Source organism: Cupressus sempervirens, chromosome 6 (assembly GCF_028749045.1).
Source record: "Cupressus sempervirens isolate cs-2001-9-10 chromosome 6, ASM2874904v1, whole genome shotgun sequence".
NCBI lineage: Eukaryota > Viridiplantae > Streptophyta > Pinopsida > Cupressales > Cupressaceae > Cupressus > Cupressus sempervirens.
The window spans coordinates 193,217,470-193,229,732 of NC_143123.1; positions in this window are offsets into that span (position 1 = coordinate 193,217,470).

A 12,263-nucleotide genomic window follows, 5' to 3' on the forward strand; every position below is an offset into this window, starting at 1 on the left:
TTTGAATGCATTTTCATATAGAATTGATTTAGATAAGGTTGCTCCACACTTTGGGCATTGCATTTCTCTAACTATATCCACTTGTCCAAATTTGAACCATGTAACGAGGATTTTGAAATCTATATAAGTCTTGGTCTAGAAAAATCTAAAATTTAAACATCTCTTGTAAATTTTCAGATTTGCTCAAGATTTGAACAAGGTTTTTGTCTTTCTCATTTTTAGTGGAGTGGAGGTAATTTTTCTAGCTTATTTTTTCTAAGGCATTTGCATATATTTTTGTTTGAATGTTCATGGAAGTCACTTCCACTTCCATTTTCTGATTTTCATCTCTTTTTGTGTGCATGAAGTTTCTCCTTCTATCTTACATCTTCTTCTCCAAGTTGCATGTGCAAGGTTTCAGTTACTTGTAAATGCAATCAGGTGTAAAATCTCATTCTCAAAAAAAGGCAAGCTCACTATTTTCCCCTCATGAGAATACAAGTATAACTCCCACCAATACGCATTCCATGAACATCCATATGGCTTCCCTATGGATTAGGAAGAATATCCTGCATGCTTGTCAGATACATAGTATCACTTACACCTATTAAAGCTTACTATGTTTCTATTTCATTACACTTCACTCTATTAGTTTGTGGTGGCTGATTAGGGAAGTACTATACATACTTCATAATTTTTGGGACCTATTTTCTCAAGATTTTGGGCTGACATATAATAATTAATTATAACCCTAAAGAGGAAAAAATACCTTTATAAAAGAGCTTAGGGTTCATGATTTTCATAAGGTGTGATGCAAAATTGCTTCTTATGGCAATATTAAGATGTAAGGGATTATGGAGTGTAATTAGGTTACAACCACTAGGTAGTAATAATATTGAACTTGTTGTTTGGTGGATGTAGCCTAGAGTTTGGGTGAACAACCTTAAATCTTGGTGTCTTGTGTTTTCTTCTTGCAATTTTTTAATTTTTTTTTATTGTTTATATTTCCATGTAATTGTTAATTTTTTGTGTGGTTTAATCCTAACAAGTGGTATCAGAGCAAGGTTGTTTTCCAGTTATCCTCTACAGGAAAATCTCACATTTGAGTGGGAGTGATGGTAGACAAGGGTAAGTTGAAGGTGGAGAAGTTGAATGGGTAGAACTTTTATTTATGGAAGATGAAAATGGAATACTATCTTTATTAGAAGGATTTATGAAAGTCATTTCAAGGAAAAAAAGAAGAAAAGAAATAGGGACATATGAAAGGTGAGGACCAGGAGATTTTAGACCAAAAAACACTTGGAAGTATTCGGTTATGCCTAGCAGTATCAGTGAAATTTAACATTACAAAAAAGAAGACAATGAAAGAGCTGATGGAAACCCTAGAGAAATTATATGAAAAGCCCTTCACTTAAGATAAGATATTTCTCATGAAGCGTTTATTTAATATGAGGATGAGAGAAGGTAGATTTATTGCAGATCATTTAAGTAAGTTTAATATTTTTACTAGTCATTTATCTTCTAAGGGTATTAATTTTGATGAAGAAATTAGGGCTCTCTTGATTTTGTGTTCTTTTCCTAAAATCTTGAATGGCTTGGTAATGGTTGTGAGTAATTTTTTTTATGGATGTAATACACTAAAATTTGATGATCGATTGGTGTTATTTTGAGTAAGGAAACTTGTAAGAAAACATTAGGTGGATCTACATCAGGAAGTGTTTTGAACACACAAAGAAGAGGTAGAATGACTGAGAGAGGAAAGTCAAAGGGGAAGAGATCTCAATCTAGAGGATTGAGAGATTGTTGGTATTATGGTAAACTAGGGTATAAGAAGAAAGATTGTTGGACTTGAAAGAATAATGAAGGGGATAAACCAAAAGGGAATAATGATGCAAATGTGGTAAGAAACAAATCCAAAGAAGATTATTTTCTTCTTTCTTTAGAATATGTTGATGATTCATGGGTGTTAGATTCTAGTGCTTTATTTCATGATATACCTCATAGAAGCTATTTTATTGATTATGTATAAGGGGATTTTAGGATTGTTTATTTGGGGGATAGTGAACACTATTAGATTGTTAGAAAGGGAAAAGCTAATATTAAGTTGTAGAATGGGAATCATTGGCTACTTCATGAGGTAAGACATGTTCCAAGACTAAGTCAAAATTTAATTTTAGCAGGGAAACTCGGTGATGAGGGTTCTGTAGTTACTTTTAATGATAAAAATTGGAAGGTTTCAAAAGGTTCCCTTGTAGTAGCAAAGGGTGTGAAATTAGGCACCTTATAACTTTATATAGGTCATATTGTTCTTCTACTTTGATTGTTTTAGAGAAAAATGAATGTTCAGGAATAGTTGTTTCAGTTGAGTAGGGAGAAAAAATAGTTGTTGTAGATTTTGATACAATGCTATAACACAACATACTTTCAAACATGAGTGAGAAGGTATGAAAGTACTTCATTTAAAGAAAGTTTCACCAAGTCTGAAATGTGTTCATATGGATTTTTGTGGAAGTTGTGTGTGTGTATGGAAAGAAAAAGAGAGTAAGTTTTGTGGAGAGTGAGAAGGAAAACAAAAGTGAGAGATTAGAGTTTGTGCATATAGATGTATGGGGACCAGCTCAAGTATCTTTCCTTGGTGGCTCTCATTATTATGTTAAATTTATTGATGATGCAACTAGAAAATTTTAGATTTATCTCCTTAGAAAAAAATCTAATGTATTTCAAACTTTTAAGAAATGGAAATCCTTGGCTGAAAATAAGGCTAGTAATAAATTAAAATGTCTCAAATTTGATAATGATGGTGAGTATTGCCATTATGAATTTGAAGATTATTGCTCCACTAATGGTATTCATAGACATAAAACTATTTCAAGGAATCCATAGGAAAATAGAGTGGTTGAACACATGAATAAGACTATAATGGAGTGTGTAAGGAGCATGAGGTTGCATGCAGGGTTGCCCTTAAACACATGGGTGGGTGCTATTAATATTACTATATATTTGATTAATAGAGGTCCCTCTACTCTTTTGGGTTATGGTATTCTAAAGGAAGCATAGACTGGTAAGAAGGTGAGTTATTCTTTTCTCAAAACCTTCAGTTGTGAAGCATTTGCTCATATAGATTTTGAAAATAGAACCAAGTTGGAAGCTAAGTCAGAGAAATGTGTATTTGTTAGATATGGAAGTGATGGATTTTTTTATAGGCTCTGGAATTTTGAAAATTGTAAAATTTTAAGAAGCAAGGATATCTTATTTAATGAGAAACTGCTATACAAAGATCTGTTGCAGCAACATGAGAAGAATGAAGATGATTATGTAGTGCTAGATGATACTCCAAAAGATGATGTTCCAACAATTCTTCATGATCTGCAACAACTACAAAAACAAATACCACACATACCAGTAAATGTTAGATGGTCAACAAGGCTCTGTAGACCTCCATAAATATTTTCTCCTTCTTTGTACTCTATTTTACTAATAGATGCTGGTGAACCTGAATGTTATGATAAAGTTGTGTAGGTGGATACTAAGATTTAATAGGTGTCTGCAATGGCAAATAAAATGGATGCTGGAAAATAAGACTTGGGATTTATGCAAGTTTTCTATAGGTAAATGAGCTCTATAGAATAAATGGGTTTACAAGTAGAAAGAACAGGATGGAAGTAAGAAAATATTTAAATCCAAGTTAGATGTAAAAGGATTTGTAGAGAAAAAAGGCAATGATTTTGATGAGATATTCTCTCCTGTTGTTAAAATGACTTCTATTTGCACTAGTTTAAGTTTTGTGTCTAATAAAGATTTTCATTTCGAGTAGCTTGATGTTAAGAAGACCTTCTTTCATAGTGATTTGGATGTAGAGATATATATGGCATAGCCCTAGGGATTTGAGGTCAAAGGTAAGGAAACCTTAGTGTGCAGATTGAAGAAAAGTTTATATGGCTTGAAGCAAGTACCTCAGCAATGGTATTTGAAATTTGACAATTTTATGCATGAGCATGGATATAGTATGTGTCATTTACATCATTGTGTTTACTTTAAGATGTTGGATGTTGACAACTATATTATTTTATGTTTATATGTTGATGATATGCTTGTAGCTAGGTCTAACATGAATCACATTAAGTGGTTAAAAGAATAATTAGCATGCTCATTTTGTATGAAGGATTTGGGGGCAGAAAAATAAATCCTTGGTATGAATATTTGTAGAGATAGGAAGAACATGAAATTGACATTATTTTAGGTTGATTATATTGTGAAGGTGTTGCAATGTTTCTTTATGGAGAATGCTATTAAAGTTGTCAGTACACCTTTACCTAGTCATTTGAAGATGTGTCCCAAGACACAAGAAGAGGAGGATAAGATGTTCAAGGTACCTTATGCTTCAACTAGAGGAAACTTGATGTATGCTATGGTATGTACAAGGCCAGATATTGCACATGCAGTGGGAAATGCTAGTAGGTATATGAGTCATCCATAATTTGAACATTGGAATGTAGTTAAATGGATTCTTAGAGATTTGAGAGGAACATCTAGTAAGTGTCTACATTTTGGAGGTGCTACTACTAATTTATAGGGATATGTTGACTCAAATTTGGTAGGGGGTATTAATACTTGGTGGAGTACTATAGGTTATGTATTTATTGTTGGCAGGGTAGTAGTGAGCTAGGTTTCTTGTTTTTAGATGGTTAATACTTTATCCGCTATAGAGGAAGAGTATATTGTTGCTACAAAGGTAGCTAAGGAGATCATATGGCTTTAATTCATCCTAGAAGAATTGGGATGCCCTTAGAAGGATAATTATTTGTTTATATATAGTCAGAGTGCCATTCATCTTGTGAAGAATTCTACTCTACATTCAAAGACAAAACACATACAATTGAGATACCATTTCATTTGGTCAGTCTTGGATGATGGAGAGTTAATGCTAGACAAGATACATATAGATGAAAATCTAAAGGATATTTTTACAAAGGTTGTGAAAAGGGAGAAGTTGAACTCCTCTATAGCTTTGGTTGGTCTTCTAGCCTAAACAAAATAAAAGAACATCAGAGTCTAGGGTGGTTTGATCTAGTGGGAGCCCCATGTGGTAGTGGTATTACTATAGGATCAGTCTCCAAGTGGGAGATTGTTGTCTACTGTGGAGCTTGATCAGTCCCCAAGTGGGAGATTGTTAATTTTTGGTTACTAATTAGGGAAGTATGGTACATGTTTCATAATTTTTTGGGCCCTAATTTATCAAGATTTTGTGCCAACATGTAATAATAATCATAACCCTAAAGAAAAAAAAATACTTGTATAAAAGAGCTTAGGGTTAGATATTTTCATAAGGTGATGTGAAAATTGCTTCTTCCAACTATATTGAGTTACAAGGGATTAAAAATTGTAAGCAAGTTGTAATCACTGGATCATAATGATATTGAACTTGTTGTTTGGTGGATGTAGCCCAAGGTTTGGGTGAACCCCATTAAATTTTGGTGTCTTGTGTTCTCTTCTATGTGATTTATTATTTTTTAATATTGTTTATATTTGCATATAATTATTATTTCTTTCTTTGGTTTAATCCTAACACACTCATCATTTTCACATCTTAAATCTCATTGTCCCCATTTGCAATCCACTCCAAAAAACTCATTTTTGTTTTTTCTACTCATTTTTTAGCCTCTATGAGCTTAACCCATTTTCTCGTTTGTTGTCTGCAATCATCCCAAATAATTTCCCTACTCATACTTTGTCCAAACCCATGTTTTTACACATCAAAAGAAAGAAATGGATCCATCTATGCTTGAAGGAACATATAATGTCTTTTTTTGTAAACTCAATATGACAACATACATAACCCCAAACATGAAAGGAAGAAAGAGGAACACAAAGAAAGAGTGATCACATAATGGAGCCTACAAGGAAGTGAAAGAATGATTACAAGTATCAAGTGTTTTCAAGTTGGTCAATGAACACCCTATGAAACAATCAAGGATGCATATTCATACTCTAGTTCAAGATGCTTCCACCAAACATGATCACAACAATCATAGAATATCCAACAACTTGTAGTAGCATGAAGACCAATAAAGCTTGATGTAATAAAATTTGTGTCTTGTAAGACATTAAGAATATTATTTTAGTTGACATATTAAATGCGATAAAAAAGTAGGATGTAATTGCATATGATAGCATCATGTGCAAATTTGTAACATGTAATCAAGTTACAATTACATTAGGCATGCAAGTTTGAATAAAGTCAAATTAGTTAGTTGAAGATAACTCATAGCGGTTGAGGTTGTTCCAATTTTGGCTCCACCTTTCTCTTTTCTATTTTTATATAAAGGAGGGAGCTCATTGTAAATAATCATCTTTTGGCAAGGAAAGAAAATCCTACTAGTTTATTTGTGCACTCTAACACTTTTTACTTGGATGTAAATCTAAATTGCTATCAATAAAAGAGGCAACTTGCTTTCAAACTTTGTGTTTATTAAAGGTGTTATGTGACAACATTTTCTCTATATTGATTATGAATTTTGGAGCTTTGATCAAGAGGGATTTGAATTTAATCATGAAAACTTTTAGTTGCATATTGTATTCAAAGCCAATTGAAACTTTTGAAGACTTTGTGCTACAAGAGGACAAATTGTAGAAGATAGTAGTGGCTGATTACTTAGAGCTGAAGACTTTGGGCTCTAGTTGTAAGTGTTTTTATTAAACTTTAGATTATCTAGTAACAAAATTTCTACCTTACTATTTATTCTGACTGAATCCTTATTTGAGATAGATACAGGAGAGATTGGGTTCCTATTTTTGTTTCACAAAATATAAAAAGTAAAGTTTTGACCCTAGTGTTGTTCTTACGTCAATTCCAGGGTCACCAATATTATATGTAGCAACAAGGCACTTGTTTGTTAGGTTGGAAAGTTAGAGTTGTATGCAAATCTTTCCTAAAGAAAGAGTAATTGATCAAGAGAACCATCCTTTTTGTAATTTTAGTTAAGTTCCCATTGAAGACACCTACGCTAAGAATGAAGCCTCCCCTATTATCAAGAGTAGAGAGAAATATCATGAAATCTTGCCTAAAGTCATAATTTTGTAAGTCATAGTTAGTGACGTACAAATTTCTTAGCCAATATGTACTTAATTAAGAAACATGGTAATACCACTTATTAGATAACCACCTCGTATTGTTACATAAAGAATCAAAATTTGGAGTAATGTAGCATAAGAAGTTGCTAAACGATTGAGTCTTTATTATATAGAAAATAATCACTCCACTCTTAGAAAATAGTGAATAGTTGAATCATTCTAAAAATAAGTATAAGTATTATCCTTGTTAGTAGATTAGTGGGAAGAAATGGTTATTAAGAACTAACTAAGTCCTATATGCAAATATAAGAAAAAATGTTATGAGAAGACAATTAAAGATATAGTTGATATTAGTAAAATCATATGTTGAGCATAAGTTTTGAAATTGTAGAATATAAAGAGATATTCCAAAGCTATTTTGAGCTAGGAAAACTTGGGATAATGATGAGAAGAAGTTCTAATTGGGGTAATAATTTAGATTAGCATGAAGTTTCCCACCTATAGATCTATGTAATAAATAGAAAACGATAAAATAAAGAATTCATTCTTAGCTAGCTAAACACTTGGAGAATTATTAAAGAAAAAAATTCTAGAAATTGTTGTAGTTTGTTGTTTAAGTAGAAAAAGTAACCTCTAACCTAGTAGATTCATCTTCTTTATAACATTAATTACAAAATTACATGACTATTATATTTGGTAGAATTGAGAATTAACTACACTTCAAGGCTATCCTCTTTACCTTTGACAACTAAGGGATTGAAGTTCATTTAAGGAAATTGTAAATAAAGAAGGAAGCCTGGAAATATAAGATTTTGATTCCCTATCATGTGAATCAAGAGTGAGTATCTACTTAAGTATTGCATCTTTCTAAACACCAGAGCTTAGGGAAGGTAAATTTCTCTAGATAAATCACATTAAAACATGAACTAGAATTTTGGATATAACTAAGAAGAAAGGATTTTTCAGCCCTAGATTATAACTAGGTAAATTAGAAAACTAACTCATAGAGATAAACTAAAAAACCTTGCCTCCTAATAAAGGACTGCATTGAATTATAATTAGATAACTTAATTAAGGTAGGTTATCACGAAGTTTGATAATAGGATTATGATGAATTCTAGAAGGAAGTCAAATATTAGTGGTGGGAGATTTAATGTCATCCTAGTGATATGATTTGATATCTATTTTGAGACACTATATTGTATTCTTATGCTTTATGATTAAGGTAGGAGCTTAGATGATACTTTAAATGATGTGTTTTAGATAAAATTCCTATGATGCATTTCATATGCTTTCAAATAAGGATTATTTATTATATATTTCTATATATTTATAAACCTACTAACCCATATAACACATATATTGCTATTGATACAATTCTACACTATTACAATGTTATTTGTAGATATTCATATTGGTTGGTTAGTGATGTAGGTGTATGTAGGAACAAGTACTAAAGCCTCTATATTATCTATTAATTCAAAAATGAACCCATGTTTCAAATAGGAACCTTGAACCTAGAATTCATGTTAGGGGAGTCAACTATCCAAATTGGGAACTTGGGGATTTTTATTCTTGTTTGGTTAATGATATTTTACTTATGTTCTTATTGTGATTTTAATTTTATGATTAGAAGTCTCAATATATGTTTATACGAGTATATATGGGTGCACAGATATATACCCAACATAAATGTGTGTGTGTGTGTGTGTGTGTGTGTTGGTGTGTGTGTTGGTGTGTGTGTTAGTGGTTGGATGTAGTTTCTTACATAATTAAATTGTAATCTTTTATAAAAAAGAAATGAAAGAGGAAATAAATAAAATGATTACAAGAAAGATTAAAATGTTTTAGAGATTAGAACCTAACTTTTAATCTTTCAACCTTATCCTCAATCAACCCACCAATGTATTTCTCTACGGAGCATAAAATGGAAAGTAGATTTTAACCCATGTTTATTAAAACTATGATATAGTAAAAGGTCTCTAAAATTGAACTCTTGACCTCTTGAGAAGAACTATAGAGACTTAACCATTGTGCCATGAGAATCCTTTGAATGAGAACCTCTTTACAATCTAGATAACCCAATAATTGTTAGGGATTTATATTAAATAAAATCATTAATTAAATGCGTAATTTATTTAATCAAACATTATCAAGCCAATTGTGATGGACACAACCATCAATGGTTCTTAAATTAAAATTGCTTCCTATAAATAAAGGGCTTCCCAACAAATAGAAATATAGAATAAGGAAGGAAAAAACTATAGTCAAATGTATTTTTTGATGATCATTACCTATAAAAACTCAAAGGAAACCAGGACAAAGGTTGGTAAGGATAGAAATGCTAGGCTAGAGGCTAGAAGCTTTCACCATTCACAAACTCAAGCTCCAATCCCCTACTACCATAGGAATCCAAGTAGGCCTGTTACACCATTCTATTTGGATTATTTTATAACTCAAGATGAGAAAGATCAAGTCAACATACTACTATAGATTATGCAAATATATCTTTGAATACTATGACTTAATTTGTGTGAGAATGTATTCCATGGTTTTCTTTGATGAAGTCTTTGCATGGAAGTCATGATTAGATAAGAATGCTAGGAGTCAAATCCCTTAATTGGTAATAATTATCAGGTTTTTAGCTTAGTATTTTAGTCCAAATGGCACTGAGAGACCTTCCTCCATCTTAACAAGTCTTGGAATTTAATTCATAGCCTTCTTTATATTTTTTGAGATATCTAGAAGGAATGTATAGGAAGACTACACATATGCACAATTATACTAAGCATATGTGCATCCCTGCATTTAACCCCTTCTATCCACAAGTTAGTACAAATGCACCTCTACATGATAAATGCATAATTATTTTGAAAAAATACAAATTTATATTGAAAAAATGCACAATTCTACATGATACATGTGCGGTTATTATTTGGTCAACTTAATACCCTAGTAACAAAGGATTGGGCATCCTTTCAAAGTGATTCTATGGTCAAACAACTTCATGTATTTTTCCTAAAATAGTATATTGACTTCTTTTAATTTGTCAACCTAGGAGAGTAAAGTTGAGATGGTGACTACAAAGTATATGCTCTAATTCTTCGTTAAGTCATTAAAACTAAAGAGAACACAATATTGAAGGAAATATGTACAACAACTAAAACAACAACTTAACTCAAAGCTTAAATTAATGTTACAAATAGTAAACCTATCTATGCACCTATGCTACAAGAATAGTGTTGGAAATATAGATGGAGTAACTAAGAGGGGGTGGTGAATCAGTTACCACAAAAAATATATCCATTGATCCCTTAGATGTTTGATAAAACTAATTACTATTGTCACTTGGTAAACATACTGAAAAATGCTGTAACTCGATAAATGTAGTATATGTTATACTTTTAATTAATCTTAAACATTCATAGTGATTAAGTTGCAAGCATGAAAGAAATAAAATGAACACATGAGACATCGGGATTTAACATGGAAACCCAATATGGGAAAAGCCACTAAGTAACTAGCTACTAATTTTCACTCTTCTTAAGTGAGCCCAGTTACGAGCCAACCTGGTTAAAGGTTACAAAACACACTGTTAGGTGTGACCTTGTTAGAGGATTTAATCACCCTATTAGGAGTGGCCTTGCAAGAGGTCGTAAAACAATTCAATGTAACTATCATGTTGTTAGAGGATTTAGAATTATCTGTTAAACCAACTCTGTTAAAAGATTTTGGAATCACTACTACAATGGTAAGAAAGTAACAATGAAATGACTTGAATGTGATGCAACTGAATTGCTGATTATAGATCTCTATTCTGGTTCACGCTAGATCCAACTTGATTGAATATAACTTTGCTACTCCTCAAGGATATCTGACCATCCTTCAAGTTTCCTCACACTTTCCTTTTCAATCAATACACTTGCATACTTGCTCATACTTTAGAATCTCAACTTTACCTTATATTTATATCATTCAGTTTATAAAGTTGGCTCATTTACAAATTACAATGACCAATAATCATTACCACATTTGGCTAGAATTAATACTTGAAATAATTAAACTTCATTTCTCAAATCAACAAAATCCTTCATTGGCCGACCCTACTTGGTAAAAACTAATCTTAAAATGATTTGCTATGTTAACCAATAGATGCTTGGTTAACATTGTGAACTTGCAAAATCCTTTGGCAACTGAGTCAACTTAGTGAACACTAACTCTGACTAACTTTCCTTCGTTAACCATGAGAGCTAAGTTAACATTGCTTTTTTCCATAATTTCCTTTTATGCTCAAGTGAGCTCGGTAGACACTATCTTCATAGAGTAATCTCCAAGAATGCTCGATAGACAAGGAAAATTTCCTTGTTGGCCAACTAAGCTCAATAAGCACTGACTACAAACTGATGTGACATTTGTGTAACATCAAAGACACACACAATTAGACAATTGTATCCAACAATCTCCTTCTTTGGCTTTGATGGAAACACAACATGTCATAGCACAATGAAATTTGAAAATAAGACTTTTTATGATAGAAAGTTTCTCCCTCTTAGATTTTATGCCACAAAATTCTCTAATGTAGTAATCTCCCTCTATGAAGGAATTACATGGCTTCTTCTCCAAACAAATTTTATAAAGACAATAAACTCTCCCTCAAACAAATTTCAAAAAGATATGATAGTAAACTCTCCCTCTTTGACAACACATGCCAAAGACAACACATTCCAAATGAGTATCAATGTACCTTGAGTAGTGATTCATATGCAATGAGCTCTTGACTATGCTGCATCAATTGATAGATCTTCAACTTGGTTCTTATTGATGCATCACTAAAACTTTATTTTAGTGAGCTTTAGATAGGGGAATGACCCCTAACTTACCTCTTAGATACAAGAATGCATCCTTAGGTAATGCCTTAGTAAATATGTCTAAAATCTATTCTTTTGTATGGACATATTCCAATCTCATTTCTTTATCTTGTACTATGTCTCTGAAAAAATCATGTTTTATAGCAATATGCTTTGTTTTGGAATGCATCACTGGATTCTTTGATATGTTAATTGCAGTTGTATTATCACAAAACATGGCATCTGGTTCTTTGATCTCAATCTTCATGTCTTCCAACAACTGTTTAAACCAAACAATATTAGAATAGATCACTGCTGCTATAATATATTCTACTTCTACTATGGATTGGGATGTGATATTTTTCT